Consider the following 23,074-nt stretch of genomic DNA (forward strand, 5'->3'; position numbering starts at 1 on the left):
GGTGGGGTGGGATGGGGATAAGTGAAGATGGGGAGAGAAAAGGGAGAAAGGGAGGATGGGTGGAACTTGGGGAAACGGGATGATTGGGATAAAGGAAGGTTGGATAGGGGAGCACGGAAGCACAATTTTTAGTTAAGGGAGCCCCCATATTGTTGGCAAGAGACTTGAACCGAGAGTGGCTCCCAGGAGCCCAAGGCGATGTCCCCAGTTAGTTCCTTGGGCAGCTGAGGATAGGGAACCTGAAATGACCCTATCCTATTGCAATACTGAAGAATATCTTGCATATCACCAAAGAACCTTCATCTGGTGATGGATGGAGATAGAGACAGAGACCCACACTGGAGCACTGGACTGAGCTCCCAAGGTCCCAATGAGGAGCAGAAGGAGGGAGAGCATGAGCAAGGAAGTCAGGACCGCGAGGGGTGCACCCACCCACTGAGACAGTGGGGCTGATCTGTTGGGAGCTCACCAAGGCCAGCTGGACTGTGACTGAAAGGGCATGGGATCAAGCCAGACTCTCTGAGCATGGCGAACAATGAGGGCTGATGAGAAGCCAAGGAAAATGGCACAGGGTTTTGATCCTACTTCATGTTCTGGTTTTGTGGGAGCCTAGCCAGTTTCGCTGTTTACCTTCCTAGATATGGTTGTTGGGGGGGGGGACCTTGGACTTTCGACAGGGCGGTATAGTAATAAGAGCGGTGGGGCTGCGTTCCCAGCACCCTGGCCTCCTGCTCAGCTAGGTTATGCCCCGAAATAATTACACGGACACTGTATTCTTTTAATCACTGCTTGGCCCATTTCTATCTAGCCTCTTCTCGGCTAACTCTCACACCTGGACTAGCCCATTTCTAATATTCTATGTAGCACAGCTAGGTGCGCTTACCAGGAAGATTCTAGCCTAAGTCCATCCTGGGTCGGAGCTTCATTACGTGCATCTTCCCTGGAGCGGGGAGCATGGCGTCTCTCTGAGGCGTCTGCTCCCGAGAGGAGAGCTGTGGAATCTGAGCCTACTTCCTCTTCCTCCCAGCGTTCTGTTCTGTTTACTCCTCCCACCTGTCTTCTAACCAATGAGGGCCAAGCAGTTTCTTTTTATTTAACCAATGACCTTCCTCCATCAGGGTGGGGAACCCTGACTTTACTGGAGAGGGAAGGGGAGAGGATTGTGGGGAGGGGGAGAAGGGTGGGAGGAGGGGGAGGGAAATGGGAGTCTGGGAGGGGGTGGAAACTTTTTCCCCCATTTTTTCAATAAAAAAAAAGACCTATGGAATGTAATTCTTACCTGATAATTGTTCTCATTTTATATAGTCTACTATGTTAGAGTTTAAACCATTTCTTTTTATTTAGACAAAAAAGCAGAAAGGTTGTGGGATTTTATACACTGAGTGAAGATATATTTCTGTTATTGGTGTAATAAACAGCTGAGGAGCCAACAGCTAGGCAAGAGAGTATAGGCTGGACTTCTAGGCAGAGAAAGAACTCTGAAAAGAAGAAAGGCAGGGTGGCCAGTCAGATGGAGAGGAGGAAGGATGGGCAGTACTGAGATGAGGTAATGAGCCACATGGAAGAACATAGATTAAAAATATGGATTAATTTAAGTTATAAGAACTAGCTAGGAAGAAGTCTAAGATAATGCTAAGCTTTCATAATTCTCCCTGTCAATATTTGCAGGCTGGCATTCCTAATTAGAAAGAAAGTACTACTACATGTTGGAATAGTATTTAATGGCAATCCTAATGAGAAAGTACTACCACATGTTGGAATAGGTTTTAGTGTGTTAGAATTTTTCTAAGATACAAGACTGTGGAATTAACATGGATTTGCCATGGAATCTTTTCTTTATGCATTACTGCATGATTTTAGAAGCAAGGCTGATTACTGTTTCAGTGGAATACAATGTTAGCTCTTATTTCATGAAGTTTTTTGTAAGTACAAGTGGAATGAAGCCATAATAAAGTATCAAGTACTGTGTATATGAATGCCTAGTAAGTTTCCTTCGTTATTCTCTTTTAATAACTAGTCTCCTAATAATGTCCTTTTTATTATAGTCCCCCAAATTTGGACAAATTTTTAGGCTGCTATCATATAACAACTCAAGTGTAAGAGCCAAAGCAGTATCTGCTGCATGAATGGATTGGATAGACAACATTGAAAGCAAAAGAAGCACAAAACAAACAGCTTACTGCCTTCCCACATCCATCTAAACTCACCTAGGAGGTTCCCAAATGGTGGGCAGAGGCCATAGTGCATTTTATGTTCCTAGATTCTGGTCCAATAGCATGCCATGCAAAGTCATTCAGAAATTATGCTGAGAAAAGTTCTTTTGTTGGAATTCAGATCACCAATATAAATAGCTTGGGTAGATGTTAGTCTCTTCCTGTCACACTATAGGCCATATAATATACAACTGTTCAGTTGTATCTCCTCAATCAAAATACCATTTATTCTAGGCAATTGTTGGATTAAGGTGCTTAGCTATGTTTATTGAAACTTTCTGAAAGCTTCAATTTCGATGCGTCAATTATATATCATTATAAATTGTATATCTAGAACCGGGAGGACATAGGGGTGGCCGGTAGCTCCTTTGTTCCCATAGCCTGCCCGCAGCGAGCGGGGTGGGCCCTTTGTTCGCGAGCTAACCAAGCAGCGCAGAGTTTCGATCTGGGCACCGAGTGAAACATCATTGTGGTGAGTGAGTGCTGCGGCAGCTGGGATCATACCTCAGCCCGCCCACACTTCCTGGCCATCCTACAGGGGCTATACTGCCCAAACCCCCTCTCTCTTCCTATCCCACTCAGCTTACATCCAGATCCCCACACCCACTGTCTCCCTCCCTCCTTTGGGGCATAGCGCCTCCCTGCCCAGCCTGCTAGGGCGCTGGGACCGAATCTGAACCGGGAGGACATAGGGGTGGCCGGTAGCTCCTTTGTTCCCATAGCCTGCCCGCAGCGAGCGGGGTGGGCCCTTTGTTCGCGAGCTAACCAAGCAGCACAGAGTTTCAATCTGGGCACCGAGTGAAACATCATTGTGGTGAGTGAGTGCTGCGGCAGCTGGGATCATACCTCAGCCCGCCCACACTTCCTGGCCATCCTACAGGGGCTATACTGCCCAAACCCCCTCTCTCTTCTTATCCCACTCAGCTTACATCCAGATCCCCACACCCCCTGTCTCCCTCCCTCTTTTGGGGCATAGTGCCTCCCTGCCCAGCCTGCTAGGGCGCTGGGACTGAATCTGAACCGGGAAGACAAAGGGGTAGCCGGTAGCTCCTTTGTTCCCATAGCCTGCCCGCAGCGAGCAGGGTGGGCCCTTTGTTCGCGAGCTAACCAAGCAGCGCAGAGTTTCGATCTGGGCACCGAGTGAAACATCATTGTGGAGAAACATCTCTGGGGAGTGACATCACTGGGAAGGTACATCAGTGGGCAAGAAGACCTGATCCTATAAAAGAAGATCCAAAGGGGAGTATTGGGTGGAAGAGATGGGCAGACGCCAATGCAGGAATTCTCCCAACAATCTGAAAAACAACACGAAACCCCGAGAAGCCAGTGACCCCACAACAGGAGGACATGAACACCTTAATCAAGAAGAAGTAGAAAAAACTGACTTCATGAAAGTGATTGACACCCTTAAACAGCATATAAAAAACGCCCTTATAGAAATGGATGAGAAGTATAATAGAAAGTTTGAGGAATTGAGTAAATCAGTGAATGATACCCTAGGAAACCAAGGAAAAACAATCAAGCAGATAAAGGAAACAGTTCATAACTTGAAAACTGAAATGGAGGCAAAGAAGAAAACACAAACAGAGGGCCGACTGGACATGGAAAATCTAGGTAAACGAATAGAGACTACAGAATCAAGTATAACCAGCAGAATACAAGAGATAGAAGAAAGAATCTCAGATTCTGAGGATAACATAGAGAAAATAAACACTCTGATCAAAGAAAACAGCAAGTCAACAAACTCTCATCACAAAACATTCAGGAAATATGGGACACAATAAAAAGACCAAACCTAAGAATAATTGGAGTAGAAGAAGGAGAAGAAGTGCAGCTCAACGGTACAGAAAATACACTTAATAAAATTATAGAAGAAAACTTTCCCAACCTGAAGACAGATGTACCTATGAAGGTTCAAGAAGCATTCAGAACACCAAATAGGCTGGATCAAAAGAAAACATCCCCTCGCCATATAATAATCAAAACACAAAATATACAGAATAAAGAAAGAATATTAAGAGCCGCAAAGGAAAAAGGCCAAGTTACTTATAAAGGTAAACCTATCAGCCTTACACCTGACTTCTCTATGGAAACCATGAAAGCCAGAAGGTCCTGGATAGATGTTCTCCAAAAACTAAGAGACCACGGATGCAAGCCCAGACTACTATATCCAGCCAAACTTTCATTCACTATAAATGGAGAAAACAAAATTTTCCAGGATAAAAACAAATTTAAACAATACGTAGCCACAAATCCAGCCTTACAGAAAATAATAGAAGGAAAATCACTAACCAAGGAGTCCAACAATGACCACAATAACTCAGACATCTAGAGACTCTTCACCAGCGCAAATCAAAGAAGGAAAACACACAAACCCTACTACTTAAAAAGTGACCGGAGTTAACAACCACTGGTCATTAATATCACTTAATATCAATGGGCTCAACTCACCTATAAAAAGGCACAGGCTAAGAGATTGGATAAGAAAACAGGATCCAACATTCTGCTGTCTACAAGAAACACACCTCAACCACAAAGACAGGCACCTACTCAGAGTAAAGGGCTGGGAAAAGGCTTATCAAGCAAATGGACCTAAGAAACAAGCAGGTGTGGCCATACTAATTTCTAACAAAGTTGACTTCAAACTTAAATCAATCAGAAGAGATGGAGAGGGACATTTTATACTCATAACAGGAACAATTCATCAGGAAGAAGTCTCAATCCTGAATATCAATGCCTCTAATATAAAAGCACCCACGTACGTAAAAGAAACATTACTAAAACTCAAGGCAGCCATCAAACCGCACACACTAATAGTAGGAGACTTCAACACTCCTCTCTCACCAATGGACAGGTCAATCAGACAGAAACCTAACAGAGAAATTAGAGAATTAATGGAGGTAATGAAGCAAATGGACTTAACAGACATCTATAGATTATTCCACCCAAAGAGGAAAGAATATACCTTCTTCTCTGCAGCTCATGGAACCTTCTCGAAAATTGACCACATACTTGGTAACAAAGCGAACTTACACAGTTACAAAAAAATATTAGTAACCACCTGTGTCTTATCAGATCACCATGGATTAAAGTTAGAATTCAACAACAATGCTACCCCCAGAAAGCCTACAAACTCATGGAAACTGAACAGTCATCTACTGAACCATACCTGGATTAAGGAAGAAATAAAGAAAGAAATTAAAGTCTTCCTTGAATTCAATGAAAATAAAGAAACAACATACTCGAACTTATGGGACACTATGAAAGCAGTCCTGAGAGGAAAGTTCATAGCACTAAGTGCCCACCTAAAGAAAACAGAGAAAGCACATATTGGAGACTTAACAGCCCACTTGAAAGCTCTAGAAAAAAAGAAGCAGACTCACCTAGGAGGAGTAGAAGACTGGAAATAATCAAATTGAGGGCTGAAATCAACAAAATAGAAACACAGAAAACAATACAAAGAATCAGTGAAACAAAAAGCTGGTTCCTGGAGAAAATCAACAAGATAGATAAACCCCTATCCAAACTAATCAAACGAAAGAGAGAGAACACGCAAATTAATAAGATCAGAAATGAAAAGGGGGACATAACCACAGACACAGAGGAAATTCAGAGAGTCATTAGATCTTACTACAAAAGCCTATATGCCACAAAACTGGAAAATGTAAAAGAAATGGACGCTTTTTTAGATAAATACCATTTACCAAAACTAAACCAGGACCAGGTGAACAATCTAAACAGACCTGTAAGTCGCGAAGAATTAGAAGCTGTTATCAAAAACCTCCCTACCAAAAAAAGCCCAGGACCAGATGGTTTCAATGCAGAATTCTACCAGAACTTCCAAGAAGACCTAATACCTATACTCCTTAATGTATTCCACAATATAGAATCAGAAGGGTCATTACCAAATTCCTTTTATGAAGCCACAATTACTCTGATACCAAAACCACTCAAAGACTCAACCAGGAAAGAGAACTACAGGCCAATCTCACTCATGAATATCGACGCAAAAATCCTCAACAAAATACTGGCAAATCGAATCCAAGAACACATCCGAAAAATTATCCATTATGATCAAGTAGGCTTCATTCATCAGATGCAGGGCTGGTTCAACATACGAAAATCTATCAATGTAATCCAGCATATAAATAAACTGAAAGAAAAAAACCATATGATCATTTCATTAGATGCTGAAAAAGCATTTGACAAAATTCAACATCCATTTATGTTAAAAGTCTTGGAGAGATTAGGGATACAAGGGTCATACCTAAATATAATAAAAGCTATATACAGCAAGCCGACAGCTAACATCAAATTAAACGGAGAGAAACTCAAAGCCATCCCGCTTAACTCAGGAACACGGCAAGGCTGTCCACTCTCACCATACCTCTTCAATATAGTGCTTGAAGTTCTAGCAATAGCAATAAGACAACATAATGGGATCAAGGGGATTCGAATTGGAAAGGAAGAAGTTAAACTTTCGTTATTTGCAGATGATATGATAGTGTACATAAGCGACCCCAAAAACTCCACCAAAGAACTTATACAGCTGATAAACAGCTTTAGTAATGTGACAGGATACAAGATCAACTCCAAAAAATCAGTGGCCCTCTTATACACAAAGGATATGGAAGCAGAGAGGGAAATCAGAGAAGCTTCACCATTCACGATAGCCACAAACAGCATAAAATATCTGGGGGTAAATCTAACCAAGGAAGTGAAAGATCTATTTGACAAGAACTTTAAGGCATTGAAGAAAGAAATTGAAGAGGATACCAAAAAATGGATGGACCTCCCTTGCTCTTGGATTGGGAGGATCAACATAGTAAAAATGGCAATTCTACCAAAGGCAATTTATAGATTCAATGCAATCCCCATCAAGATCCCATCAAAATTCTTCACAGATCTGGAGAAGACAATAATCAACTTTATATGGAAAAACAAAAAACCCAGGATAGCCAAAACAATCCTATACAATAAAGGATCTTCTGGAGGCATTACCATCCCTGACTTCAAACTCTATTACAGAGCTACAGTAATGAAAACAGTGTGGTACTGGCATAAAAACAGAGAAGTCGACCAATGGAATCGTATAGAAGACCCGGATTTTATCCCACAAACCTATGAACACCTCATTTTCGATAAAGGAGCTAAAAGTATGCAATGGAAGAAAGAAAGCATCTTCAACAAATGGTGCTGGCACAACTGGATGTCAACCTGTAGAAGAATGAAAATAGACCCATATCTCTCACCGTGCACAAAACTCAAGTCCAAATGGATTAAAGACCTCAATATCAGCCCGAACACACTGAACCTGATAGAAGAGAAAGTGGGAAATACCCTACAACAGATGGGCACAGGAGATCGCTTCCTATGTATAACCCCAGAAGCACAGACATTAAGGGCAACATTGAATAAATGGGACCTACTTAAACTGAGAAGCTTCTGTAAAGCAAAGGACACTGTCACTAAGACACAAAGGCAACCTACTGACTGGGAGAAGATCTTCACCAACCCCGCAACAGACAAAGGTCTGATCTCCAAAATATATAGAGAACTCAAGAAACTATACTTTAAAATGCTAATTAACCCAATTAAAAAATGGGGCACTGAACTGAACAGAGAATTCTCAACAGAAGAAGTTCAAATGGCCAAAAGACACTTAAGGTCGTGCTCAACTTCCTTAGCAATCAGGGAAATGCAAATCAAAACAACTTTGAGATATCATCTTACACCTGTCAGAATGGCTAAACTCAAAAACACCAAGGATAACCTTTGCTGGAGAGGCTGTGGAAGAACGGGTACCCTCATCCATTGCTGGTGGGAATGCAATCTTTTGCAACCACTGTGGAAGTCAGTGTTTCGGTTTCTCAGGAAAATCGGGATCAACTTACCCCTGGACCCAGCAATACCACTCTTGGGAATATACCCAAGAGATGCTCTATCAAATGACAAAAGCATTTGTTCAACTATGTTCATAGCAGTATTATTTGTAATAGCCAGAACCTGGAAACAACCTAGATGCCCTTCAATGGAAGAATGGATGAAGAAAGTATGGAATATATACACGCTAGAGTACTACGCTGCGGTAAAAAACAATGACTTCTCGAATTTTGCATGCAAATGGATGGAAATAGAAAACACTATCCTGAGTGAGGTGGCCCAGACCCAAAAAGATGAATATGGGATGTACTCACTCATAATTGGTTTCTAGCCATAAATAAGGACCACGGAGTCTACAATAGGTGAACCTAAAGAAGCTAAGGAAGAAGGTGAACCGAAGGAAAAACATATAGTTGTCCTCTTCGCTAAGGGAAGTAGACCAAATTTCCGGGGAGAAAATGGGATCTTGGGGGTGGGGTGGGATGGGGGTAAGGGGAGATGGGGAGAGAAAAGGTAGAAGGGAAGGAGGGGGGACCTGGGAAATGGGAGAATTGGGATAAAGGAAAGGTGGATAGGGGAGCACGGAACCACAATTCTTAGTTAAGGGAGCCACTTTAGGGTGGGCAAGCGACTTGACCCTAGAGGGGCTCCCTAGTGCCCAAGATGAAGTTCCCAGTTAGTTCCTTGGGCAGCTGAGGATTGGGAACCTGAAATGACCCTATCCTAGAGCAATACTGACGAATATCTTGCATATCATCATAGAATCTTCATCTGGTGATGGATAGAGATCGAGACAGTGACCCACACAGGAGCACTGGACTGAGCTCCCAAGGTCCCAAGGAGGAGCAGAAGGAGGGAGAACATGAGCAAAGAATTCGGGACCACGAGGCGTGCATCCACCCACTGAGACAGAGGAGCTGATCTACGGGGAGCTCACCAAGGCCAGCTGGACTGTGACCGAAAAAGCATGGGATAAAACCGGACTCTCTGAACATGGCGAACAATGAGGGCTGATGAGACACCAAGGACAATGGCAGGGGGTTTTGATCCTACTTAATGTTCTGGCTTTGTGGGAGCCTAGCCAGTTTGGATGTTCACCTTCCTAGATATGGACGGAGAGGACCTAGGACTTAACACAGGGCAGGGAACCCGGACTGCTCTGTGGACTGGAGAGGGAGGGGGAGAGGAGTGGGGGGAGGGGGAGAAGGGTGGGAGGAGGGGGAGAAGGGTGGGAGGAGGGGGAGAAGGGTGGGAGGAGGGGAAGGGAAATGGGAGGCTGGGAGGAGGTGGAAACTTGTTTTTTGTTTATGTTTTTTTTCTTCTTTTCGCAATAAAAAAAAAGAAAAAAAAAGAATTGAAATTTTACTTTGTTAGTCTTAGAATGAGGATTCAGTTTATACCCAAGTATTATTGTGGGATGATCCTTCAAACGTAGGAATGCAACATACACACAGAGAGGAAGAGAAGAATAAAGTTTATTTGACTATTATACTTCAAATATGTGTCCTGGGATTATCTGATTCTGGAGCATAAACACAGGAAGATTCAATATCCGAAGTCTTTCACGTAACAGTAGTACAATTCTAACAGAAGTACTTTCTTCAAGTGATGTGCTATAAGATATTTTTATGTACATAGCTCACCAAAAATCACAAACTTGCAATATTTTCATTATCTTTTATTCATATTCCAGTTTGTACACTAGAAGTGGGGTGAGAAAAATAACTGGCTAGTGACATACTCCAAATTCTCTAGAATATGCTTGGCAATTAACATGACTCTGCAAATTAACATGAGTAACATTGCTTCATTCTCATGTTCAATGTCCCTAGCTATCATCATCAAAAAAGTAAAAGGGAAGAGCCATTCACACTTCATTACAATTTTGGTTAAAGAACAATAAAGGACAGTTGACAAGCCCAGCTGGAAGGCCTCTTTTTCATTTTCCTGTGTCCACAAATCAGACATCTTGGGCTCACAGCAGGACAGGCTCCACTGGCAGTAATTGGCACCATCTGGAGATGTCAGAGCACTGGCTGGCATTCCAGTATTTCATCTTTCTAGTCAAGGTATTCACCACCAGTCAGAAACTCAGACAGATGACACTGAAAGATGAACTTGCATTGATTTGCATGGCTAAGCTTGCCTGAGCTTAAGTTGGTACTGAGCATGCCTGTTTAACAGTCATTTTCATTCACGATGTTTACAAGGAGGATTGTATACTAAATATTATCTCAATCCTACTCAATGTATTCTCACTCATTAGACTTTTGAAAATGATGAATTAAAACACTCAAAGAAAATATTCTATATGAACTCTGGAGATCTCAGTTGATACCAACTTGGGTGGTGCCATCAAAAACATTCTCATTATATCCCCAAATTAGACTAAATGCCTCCCTTGATAAAGGATTTTTAGGAAGTAGAAGCAAAATTCTTACCTTAAAAGTTGTCAAAAATATTATAATGAAAGTCTGCCATCTTTAAGAAAATTCTATGGTAAGAGGTTGGTGCACATAAGACATTTTCTACTTTTCAACCAAGAAACATTTATTTTTTATTTAAAAAATATTTTTTTACTTATTTTACATACCAACCAGTTTCTTCTCCCTACCTCTCTTCCCATCCTCTACTCTTTCCCTTTACCCCTTCCCTACCTACTCCTCCTCTATCTCCACTCAGAAAGGGATTGGCCTCCCATGGGATTGCCAAATCATGACACATCAAGTTGAGGCAGGATCAAGCTCCTCTCCTTAAAAAGAGGGAGGACCAGCTAATCTAGCAAGGGGAAGAGATTACCAAAACCAGTTAAGTGCAAGGGAGGGGTTCCAGAACCATTTCTTAAGTTTCTCATCCTGGACCAGACTCAGTGCTTAGTATAAGAGGTAGAGGCAGGCACTAACCACTGTCTTTCTCAAGTGTTCATGATGTCATGGGTGGAAAATCAATTTAATTGATGATAATGCTCTTCTATGATATGTAACAGAGCAAATGATTAATTGATACTTTATTCTCATGATGAAATAAAGTATGAGTCTTTGTATCAGGAAAGAAGGTGCATCAGGAAAGCCTTCATGAAGGAGGTGAATTTATAAAAGTAGCCAATAAGAAGGTTAAAAGGTGAGAGGAGGAGGTGATATCAAGTTGAGAACAAGGGCATGTGATATCACTGAGACATGATACAGTACAAGGTGGTTAAAGTGCCACAGGTGCTCATTATGCAGGATGGTACAGACACTAGCCCATAGTGAAAGACTGCCCAGTAGAGACAGCATGAAAACTGGAAGTATATTGGTCTCTGCACTAACAGAAAGGACCTTAAATATTATTTTGTCACTAATAGGTACTTTTTGATGAATGTTGATAGAGGATTACCAAGTCCAGATTTGTAGCAGTATAGAGGATTAAAAATACCACTTAGAATCTGTGCCATGTTCTAGACAGCAAACATTCAGGGAGACTATGGTTTGACAATTCACATTATTTGATCAAAGTAACTAGTCAGTTGTTAAATAAAGAGGACATCTTATTTTTTTATTTTTAATGTATTTACATTTTTAAATTTCAGTTTACATTTCAGCCACAGTTCTTCTCCCACCCCTTCTCCTGCTCCTCCTTGCCTGCTCATGCATCCACTCCTCCCAAAGGGTAAGGCCTCCCATGGGAAGTCAACAAAGCATGGCATATCAAGTTAAAGCATTACCAAGCTACCTGCCTCCCCAGATTAAGGCTGAGCATGGCATCCCACCATAGGGAATGGGCCCCAACAAGCTTATTCATGCACTAGGGGTTTTTCTGGTCCCACTGCTAGGGGCCCCTCAGATAGATCAAACCAAACAACTGTCCTTCACATGCAGAGGGCCTCGTTGGGTCCCATGGAAGCTCTATAGCTGCCTGCCTAGGGTTCATGAGTTCCCATGAGCTTGGTTCAGCTGTCTCTGTAGATTTTTCCTTCGTGATATTGATCTCCCTTGCTCATACATTCCCTCATCCCTTTCTTCAACTGGATTCCCAGATCTCGCCCTGCAGTCTGGTTGCCAGTCTGTGTACCCTTTTCCATCAATTATTGGCTGAAGGCTCTGTGATGAATGTTAGGGTATTCACAAATCTGATTACAGGAGAAGATCAGTTCAGGCACCCTAAAGAGGCCATCTTGAAGTTGAATAGAGGTAGGGATTCTATAAAGTCTCGGGTTCTTAATAGGGTGAATGGTGGGAATAGTCAGCGTATTAGAAAAATAAGGAAAAAATCAAAGCAAACAGGAGGACTGCATACATATTACATAGTTAACATTTCCAGTAACTTCTACTACCATGCTCATCAGGACAACCCAACACTTTTAAGCAATATTTTCTTATTCACTGCATACGTTATTTTCCCAACTAAATCTCAATTTCCATGATCTTACTGCCTTAATAGACCTGTTTACTCTTTTCATATTAATTCTAGATCAAGATGAGCATATCACTTTTTGGAGGACATTAAAAGATAATTTTGGGCCAGGATTAACTTTGTCCTCCAAGGGCATGATGATGTTCTAATCTGTAGTACTTATAGACATGACCTTATGTGGAAATGTCATAAAAAGTGATGCTAAGTTGACATATAAAGACTTTCTATAGTATCAAGAATTAACTAATAAGAAGAAACATGGAGAAAGGCATACTGGGGTAGGATGGCCTCTGAATTCAATATGATTAAGAAGAGCAGAATCTGGATCCAACTATGCAGAGGTGATGAAGGAAATTGGGACTGGCATGCCTTAACTGCAAGCTAAGGAAGACCTTGGGCTACAAATATCTGCAGGAAGGAAAAGCATTCTTCTAAGGCTTTCACGGAGACTATGGCTCTTTCATCACACAAAATTTTGAGCTCAGTCCTTGAAAACTGTGATGTGATAATTTTCTGTTCATTAAGGTATTTTTATGGTGTTTTTATATTTTAGGACTAAAACATAAATTAAGACCTAAAAATAAACCTACATCCTTTTTGAAGCTTCATTAGTTTCTTTAAGTCTCAGAGTATTAATCTTGACAAGTCATAAATCAAGCACTATACCATAATCTTTTATTACCCTCAATTGGTGTTCTTACATGGATGGTTATGACTAATAGGGCAATACTAATAACCACTGCCAATTATCAAGAGATTTAATCTCCTAAACAGTATGAAGATATTATTTTGGACACTCACAAATGATTTTAAATATATTTGTTTTATTTGGCACTCAAAAATGACAGCAAATCAGTGCTTAGTATTATCTCTACTTTATAGATGAGGAAGCTGAATCCCAGACAAGAGTTTTTTCCTAATACCACATGCAAATAAATATTAAAGTCAGTGTTTCCAACTCCAAAACATGCGCTCTTCATGACTATGGTCAAGATTCTATTTGTTATCTTGCCAGGGGTTTCTGTCCCACTGGGTCCTGTAGCCATTCAGTCCCAAAGAAATACATAGAGATCTACATTAACTATAAACTGGTTGGTCTATTGGCCCAGGCTCCTTATTAACTCTTATAGCTTATATTAGCCCATAATTCTTGTCTGTGTTAGCCACGTGGCTTGGTACCTTTATCACTGAGGCATTCTCATCTTGCTTTCCCTGTATCTGGATGACAACTGCAGACTGAGCTTTCCTCTTCCCAGTATTCTCCTATTCTCTTGACCTACCTCTACTTCCTGCCTGGTCACACTGCCTATACTTCCTGCCTGGCTACTCGCTAATCAGCATTTTATTAAAATAATACAAGTGACAGGATAAATGATCATTGTCCGACAGCATGTTTACACTATTTTTTTCTTGACAGTTGTCCAATTTTGTTCAGATTTATGTGACCTCTTTTGTATAGTTTGGTTCAGAATCTGAAATTTGTTGATCTCATTGAGAAATATACTCCCAGAAGGAAATTGTCTTCTAAATGGTCAGATAAAATTCATATGCATAAAAAATTCATATGCATATATTTTAAGTTGCAATGTTAAGAGGTCAGACATGCATATGCTCTATCGGGTTGAAATCATTTCAGCTTCTGAAAGCAAAGAAAGAATTTCTTTTTTTTTTTTTTTTTTTTTTTTTTTTTAATTTACTTATTTATTATTTATTTATTTCTTCATTTTATTTGTCATGGTGACATAGTTGAATATCCAGTTAATTTTTTTTTTTTTTTTTTTTAATAATTTTTTTATTAAGAAAAGAAGAAAAAAAACATAAACAAAAAACAAGTTTCCACCTCCTCCCAGCCTCCCATCTCCCTCCCCCTCCTCCCACCCTTCTCCCCCTCCTCCCACCTTCTACCCCTCCCCCCACTCCTCTCCCCCTCCCTCTCCAGTCCACAGAGCAGTCCAGGTTCCCTGCCCTGTGGCAAGTCCTAGGTCCTCCCCCCTCCGTCCATATCTAGGAAGGTGAACATCCAAACTGGCTAGGCTTCCACAAAGCCAGCACATTAAGTAGGATCAAAACCCCGTGCCATTGTCCTTGGTGTCTCATCAGCCCTCATTGTTCGTCATGTTCAGAGAGTCTGGCTTTATCCCATGCTTTTTCAGTCACAGTCCAGATGGCCTTGGTGAGCTCCCAGTAGATCAGCTCCACTGTCTCAGTGGGTGGGTGCACGCCTCGTGGTCCCGACTTCTTTGCTCATGTTCTCCCTCCTTCTGCTCCTCATTGGGACCTTGGGAGCTCAGTCCAGTGCTCCAGTGTGGGTCTCTGTCTCTGTCTCCATCCATCACCAGATGAAGGTTCTATGATGATATGCAAGATATTCGTCAGTATTGCTCTCGGATAGGGTCATTTCAGGTTAATACAGAATGAAATGAACAATTTATTGTAAGTAGATAAGTAATAGATACCTCTTTCTTTTTCAGCATATTTGAAAACATAAATTTAAAATTGATACTAGACACAGTCAAAAATGAAGCTCCTAGGATTTGCTTTGGAAAGCAAAGCAAGTAATAAATAATATGTCTCACTTAAATTTTTACCCTCTTACTTGATGATACAAATAAAATGTTCTTTTGTGAATGAAGATGTGGGAGTCAGAATAGCAGGAAAATATCTATTTACATAGTTTTTATCAATATGTTACTAACAAATAGTTTCCAACATCTTTTAGGGAGTAATTGATGACAATATTAATATTTAATTTTATACACGAGATAAAAATCATGGGGAAAATAAATAAGCAGCTTTATCTACTACCGATATCATTGGTACTCATAAAACATTCAAAAATAATAACCATAAATGATGGAGGAAGGTCATTGGCTAATAAAGGAACTGCCTTGGCCCATTTTATTGGTTAGAACATAGGTAGGTGGAGTAACAGAACAGAATACTGGGAGGAAGAGGAAGTGAGCTCAGACTCGACAGCTCTCCTCTCGGGGGCAGACGCCTCAGGGAGACGCCATGCTCCCGGCTCCTGGGAAGATGCATGCGATGAAGCAAGCGGCCAGGTTAGACATGCTGAATCTTTCCAGGTAAGACCGGTGCTCACAGATTATTAGAGATGGGTTGATCCAGATATCAGAATTAGCCAGTAAGGGCTAGAGCTAAAGGGCCAAGCAGTGTTTAAATGAATACAGTTTGTGTGTTGTTATTTCAGGGCATAAGCTAGCCATGTGGGCAGCCGGGGTGCTGGGGACGCAGCCCCACCGCACCTAATACTACTAATATGTATAATCAAAAGGGTAAAAATCAAGAAATATCTGACAAGGTTTACAGAAAGAAGATCAAATACATGTATGTGGTTATAGATTGGTAGATAGTTAAGGAACAGAGGAAAGGGATACAGAAAGTAAAAGATAATGAGAAATAAAGAGAGAAAGAAGTGGAGGGGGAAAGAGAAGAAAATAGGAGAAAGGGAACGAGAGCAGAGAAGCTAAAGGGGAAAAAGCCTGTGTATGTGGGGGAGGGTGCTTAAACACTCCCTAGAAACCAGTGCTATACTTTCCTAATTTTTTGAGTAACAACCTCCTCCCATTCAAAATTGGAAAATGAAATTCTTTCAAAGGAGAATTCAGCAGCCACTGCAGCTAAGAGTGTTTACTGTATTTGCCTTGTCTTGTGTCCATATATATAGTCTCCTGAATACTTGTAGGCAATCATCGCTTATTGTGGCTGATCTATATTTCTCATGTCTCAGTAAGCTAAATATTGATAATAAGCCTTATCTAACTGAGTGTTTTTTGGGGTCAAAGCAAAATTAAAAATTCCCAAGCAAGCAAACAAATGAAAGCACTACCATCAGGACATACCCACGTATCTACTATTTAACTATTCTTGGGCTTATAAGTTGAGTGAGCCAGCTGCATTGGGCTGGGTTTAATGTGATACATAGCTTTCCTATTTTCACCTGTATTTGATACTGTACAAACAGTACTGTTGGTGGCAACTAAGCCCAACATATGCAAGAGCTTAGCAGGATTTCTAGAACATAGTAACGGCTCAGCAAGAATCACATCACTGGGGGCAAGTCCTGAAAAGATACTTTGTGTCCTTGGAACCTTCCCATTACCTTTACACTTCTAACTACAGCATTAAAAATAATAAAGAAACTTTGTTTCACTATGCCCTTCTGCCATGAAGCTCTATTTCACTTGAGTCCCAGAAGTATTAGAACCAGTGGACCAAAGAATGAGACTTCTGAAACAGCAAGCCAATATAAATCTTTAGGTTGACAGTTTTTAAGGTATTTGTCATAGTAGTATAAAGAGATAGCATATTGAAATTTTAACTGTTTTTTTAAATCATGTTCTTTGATTAGAGAAGAAATAGTTCACCAATTTTATATATCTGGAACTGAATTTAGAGCAGCGGTTAAGATATCTTTAATGAAATAAACGCTAGGACCATTTAATCATTACTTTCAATGTAAGACAAAAAAGCTGTTTTCAGGGCTCTGGCTAATTGGTGACCTCCTGTAGCTTGCTTACATGTCCATGAAAATGACTAGTATACTTAGAGGAATATTCAAAACTTCATCAACAAAAATGATGGCAAGAAAAAACAGATATTAGACTGCTGAAACTTTCCTCTCTATCCCTACAATTAGAGTGCACTCTCATGCCCAAGATGCCAATACTTGTGGCTTCTTAGATCTGCTGTAGTCTTACTGTATGCTTCCTTGCAGTGTCTATTAAAGAAGCAACATATGATATCACCTTAACTTCCACATGATTTTATTAGCTTCCTCCACAATTTTCAAACACATAAGCATTCAAAGTCTTAATCTTCTACTATCTAAAAGCAATCCTAGGCACTGCAAATGATTAACGGATAAAAGTTCTTGACAGTACAGGTAGTACCAGGTATGGTTTTACATGCCTATTAGCAAGTACCCATGTGGTTAAGGCAGAAAAAACAGTGAGTTCCAGGCCAGCCTAAGGTACATAGTGAGACCATATGTCCACAACTGCAAACCAAAATAAAAGAAAACAAACAACAGCAACAAAAACAACCTTACTTGCATTATTTACACATACATTCTACCACGTCTGGCCAGACTTTTCTGGTTTGCAGAGTTTCACTCAGTGACAAAGACACAATGCCTAAGAAAACAGGAAAATTGTATAAATATGAACAAAATCACATTGGTTTCATATTGAGAAAGGAGAGTGGGTTTTAGATTTAACAACAGTTGTTATCATTGAAGAATAATAGTAATACTTGTTTTTTATATAAGCAAATTGTACTTTTAAAAGTATAGTCACATTGCTGAGTGATGGGGGCCTGTGAACTAGGAGGTGAGGTAATGTCAACAACCTGCAGCTCTGAGGGGGAAGTACCTTGGCCAAACTTACCCATATGGCAAGTGCATCTGTGGTCTTAAATCCATGCTTCTGTTCTAGCACCACCTTTCTTCCCTTTCTACCAACTGCTTCATTTCATTTTCACTTCTGTATGGAGAACAATGACCCTAAGTCCATTTCATGTTTAAGAATTTACCTACGAAGACACCAGTAGATGGCTACTCAGAATTCCTTCATTGAAAAGAATCAGAATCATGCTTCAAAAATCTATCATTGTTGCCATATAAATGTTTCTTTAGAAAAATGAATCAGAAAGTTGGTTATGATCTTTCTCAAAATACACTTTTATCAGTATGCTTGTTCCTAAATTTTATTATACTGTAGAAACTTATTAAAATATTATTTCACTAAAATAAATAGAAAATATATCCCATTTCATTGAGTCCCGAAGGGCCACATCATTTAAAGGAATCCTCTAAGCAAAAGAGAAAAGGGTAACCTATGAACCAATTATTGGGCTTCAGGAGTATAGGAAACATCTGCATTTATTTTCCTCACCACAGCCTGTGCGTCACCACTGTCAGTCTTGGTAGGTAGGTCAATCATTTGAATCAACTATAGAAAACAACCACCAAATTAACAGATGAGGTAGACAAAGGCTGCCATATCTTCCCATAGCCCTATCTTCACTCATTTCCATGCACACTGCCTCCTTATTTTCTTCTGAAGCTGCTGAACAAGTCTCCATTCAAAGGGTAGGGTGTTTGAAAGGAGAACATGTCTTTGGAGGACATATCTTGCAGGCTCAGCTCAGGTAGCAAATTTCTCAGTAATAGCCTTCTTCCAATTCACCTCCACTGCATACTTACAATTTCCCTAGTTTTCTATAGTTTTTCTAATTGAGGTAATATTACAAAGCATAAGTTTAAACATGAATCATTTTAGAGCATATAATTTAGTATTATGAGGCACGTTCACAGTATTGTGTGGCCATCAGTACTGTCTAATCCTAGAACTTTCTCATCATCTCAAAAAGAGACTCTAACCTATCAAGAAGTTAATCCTTATTTCTCTCCTACTAGCCCTTAGCAAGTACTTGTCTCTTCTGATTCTTTGTACATGTCGGGTTTTGAATATGTCGTATCAGTGCAATTCTACATGCTTTCTTCATTGTGATCTTACACCTAGCCTTCAATGGGCAGGTGAATATATCTTTTAGTATGTATCAATATGTCATTCAGATTTTGTGGCTAAATAACCCACTTTATATATAGGACATATTTTATGCACTATTTATTCATTGGTGAATATTAGAGGTGTTGCCACTTTTTGGATTTTATGAATAATGCTTTCAAAAGTATGGAGACTTGGCTCAGCAGATAAGAGCACTTATTTTGTTTTTGATTTTTCAAGACTGGGCTTCTCTGTAGCTTTAGAGCTTGTCCTGGAACTCACTCTGTAGAACAGGCTGACCTCAAACTCACAGAGGTCCGCCTGTCTCTCCTCCCAAGTGCTGGGATTAAAGGCGTGGGCCACCACCACTTGGCAAAAGCACTTATTTTTACAGAGGGCCCAGGTTCAATTCCGACACCCACATGGTAGCTCACAACTGTCCATAGCTACAGTTTTAGAGAATCCAACACCCTCATCTGAATTCTACAGGTAACAAGAATTCATGTGGTATACAGACATGAGCAAATAAATTACATACACATAAAATAGTGAATATAAAAATATTTAAAAAGTAAATGAAATACAAAGTACAGGAGACGATCACCATTAACATAGTTGCCCCAGTTTCTGGTAGCACGAGTACTAATTCTAGGACCCCAGAACCTTGAGGTTCTGCATTCTTGCAAGCTGCCTCTTTTCTGGAGAGTTCTATATTCTGAATTTCTGGGCCCTTTCTTTGTGGAGCTACTCCTTTAAGTTATGCTAACTGGCCCTTTGCAAAATAGAATATTCTGGATGGAAACTCCGGAGAGGAAGGAGTATGCCAAGATGGGCCCCAAGTTCATAGGAAGGACACCTGAAGTCGTTGGAGTTAACTATTGCCTACCTGGGCAGTTTTCTCTATCTCACTGGTAGGGTTGGAATAGTATAGTAGATTTGGTCCCAATTCTTCTGAGAAGACTTCCCCATCATTTTCCTTACTACAGATTGAGTGCCATCTATGGGGGAACATATATGCTGAACAAACCTGTGGATAACATCATCATGGAAAATGGCAAGGTGGTGGGTGTGAAATCTGAGGGAGAGGTAATTATGCCATGTGCATTTGTTACTGTGGCTCAGTTAAGGTTTAGTCTTTTTTAGGGCTATGTTCATAGGGAGCCTTATTGCTGATAAGTTTGCTGTTGGTTAACCCTGAGAGACTTATAGCTAGGAACTGGGAGATCAATAAAAGTCTTCAAAGCTATTCCTGTTGGCAGAAAGTATCCTTCAAATTGCTAGGTAAGGTGGTACATGCCTGTAATTCCAGTACTAGGGAGGCAGAGTCAGATGGATTTAAATCAAGACGTAATCTTCAGAAGCCACATGCTGTGTCTGTTGTCCTGAAGGTATTCTTTTGGAAAAGGTATCATGTATCCCAGGCTGACTTCAAATAGTCTATATAGCTGAGGATGAACTCTTAATCCTTGCACTTCCACCTTCTTCATTCTGGGATAACAGGTGTGTTTCAACATTCCTGGTTTATGCAGTGCTAGAAATCTAACCTAGACATTATGCATGATAGGCAAGCATTCTACCAACTGAGACATATGCCCCTGTCCAAAAAAGCATCCTTCAGCCTGATACGGTAGTGCATGAGCACTGAGATGGGTAAGGGAGGAAGATCCTGAGTTTGAGACGAGTATAGGCCAGATAGACTCAAATAAAACCCCATTAACAGCAAAAAAAGGTATTTGTGATCATTGTGTTTCAGTAGTAGGGTCACCACCTAGCCCTGTATGTGAGGGCTCACCTCTATGAGCTTCAAGAAAGGGGTTATATGCATAGGAGGGGTGGTGATGACAACTCAGCTGCCTGGCTTGACTTTTGACTTGGCTTACTACTACACAAGGCAAGGTGTAATCTGACAGGCATAAAGTCTTCTGGTGCCTTCACAGGTGACCCACTGCAAGCAGCTGATCTGTGATCCTAGCAACATCCCAGACCATGTACAGAAGGCTGGCCACCTTATTCGCATCATCGTTATCCTCAGCCACCCCATCAAGAACATCAGTGATTCCAATTCCTGTCAAATTATCATCCCTCAGACCCAGGTCAACAGGAAGTCATGTAGGCCAAGCCATGAGGGACTACCTTCTGTTGCTATGCCTCTATTCTCACCAGAAGTCTTGGGGATTTGTGTGACATTTTGTTATGCAATATACCTGGGTTTGAAAGGCCTTCCCTTCTTTATGAGAGCAACAGTTTGAATGCTGTCTGTATGTTGGGCTGGGGAGGGCCAGTTGGGCCAGATTCCTGTCCATTTCCTAAGAACTACCTTTTTGTGTGGTCATTTCCCCCGGCATATGTTAACTGTGTGCTTCCTGTGGTCAGACATATATGTGTGCATGATCTCCTATGCCCACAACGTGGCAGCACAGGGCAAGTACATTGGCATTGCCAACACCACCATGGAGACTGCAGAACCGGAAAAGGAGGTTGAGCCTGCATTGGAGCTCTTGGAACACACTGACCAGAAGTGAGGGGCTGAGCCAAACTGGGAAGGCTGGGTTGAAGACCAGGAATGGACAAGGCCTATTGTGAAACTTTAATCTACCTCTGTCTTCTATTTGCATTTAAGGTTTGTGGCTATAAGTGATTCGTAAGAACCCATTGATGATGGTTCCGAGAGTCAGGTAAGAAACCTGTCTCAGTCAGCCCTGCCTCTTGATGCTCACGCAAGATCCTCTGTCTGACTTCTCTGAGCCCTGGGTATTTGCCTATTTACAGGTGTTTTGTTCCTGCTCCTATGATACCACCACACACTTTGAGACCACCTGAAATGACATCAAAGATATCTACAAATGCAAGGCTGGGTCTGCCTTTGATTTTGAGAGCATGAAGCACAAACAGAATGATGTCTTTGGAGAGGCTGATCAGTGATTTCTTACTCCCCTCCTCCAGCCCATACTACCCTCTCCCTAACCTCTATGTCCTTCTCTGGGGCAGGGAAGATGGTATGGCTGGGCACATCCCTGTTTCCAGCATCTTCTGCTTCCCCCACCACATTCCGATTACCCACCTCATTGATTTGATTCACCAACCAAATCCTTAACTTAGTGATAGTTTGGGAGATGGGGGTTGGATAGTATCCTCTTTCTTGGCCTATCCTTGTTCTAGGAAAAGAGGATTCCTCTGTGTGTGTGTGTGTGTGTGTGTGTGTGTGTGTGTGTGTGTGTGTGTGTGTGTGTATGTGTACGTGTACACCCTCATTCTGCTGATTGGGAAGGAGTAGAGGAAAAACTGACTCTTCCCCAAATGTTCTTACTCCCAATGTAGTGGCCTTTGTCTCCTCCCCCAACTCTTATGTGTTGGAGAGAAGGGACCCCTCCCAGCACAAAATTTTATTCCTTCTCCCCCTTATAATTTATTCTAATTTATTAACTATAGCCTACCCCTCTGTCCCTCAGCCTTTCTGTGCAGCCTGGGGCTGCAGAGTGAGCTTCCCTGGCCTCTCCCAGTTCTGGCAAAGTCTGGGCTGGGTGAAAGTTTAGGTGTGGCTCCTCTTGGGGTTGATCTATTTTTAATTTCTTGTCTTTGTGTTGTGTTCTCTGATAAAAAGCATATGTGAACAAAGCAGAAGGAGGTGGGAAAGTGGATCCAAACCCCAGTATGCCCTGCCCCATGTCTTTTCCCTTAGTGGTGGGAAACCCTTATCTTGCAAAGTGAATGCGTCCCCTTCCTCAATCACTAGTGTACTTCACAGAAAACAAAAACCTCCCAATAAAACTGTTGAAACCTGAATCTGGATCTTTAGGTTCTTTGCTCAAAGTTTGTTGGGTTGTTTTGCAGGAATGCAGCAGTTTAGCTTCTGGAATTAGAACTGTATCCTCAAGGGTGAAGTAGGTCAATCAGCAACTAGTGTTGTGTCATCTTTGCACTTGTGGCTTCATTTTTATCTTTTTGATATTTTGAGACAGGTTTTCTCTGTATAAGAGCTCTGGCTGTCCTGGAACTCACTATGTAAACCAGGTTGGCCTTGAACTCTGCCTACCTCTGCCTTCTGAGTACCCGGATTAA

General features: G+C 41.1%; 1 pseudogene; it reads left to right on the plus strand.

Annotated features, from left to right (window-relative positions):
• The window catches only part of LOC121444467, a 40,524-nt pseudogene extending 18,587 nt beyond the window's left edge, over positions 1–21,937 (plus strand).
• The last annotated feature ends 1,137 nt before the right edge of the window (positions 21,938–23,074 follow it).

Source organism: Microtus oregoni, unplaced genomic scaffold, assembly GCF_018167655.1.
Source record: "Microtus oregoni isolate MIOR12 unplaced genomic scaffold, Mior012 000127F_ref0000509, whole genome shotgun sequence".
Taxonomy (NCBI): Eukaryota; Metazoa; Chordata; class Mammalia; order Rodentia; family Cricetidae; genus Microtus; species Microtus oregoni.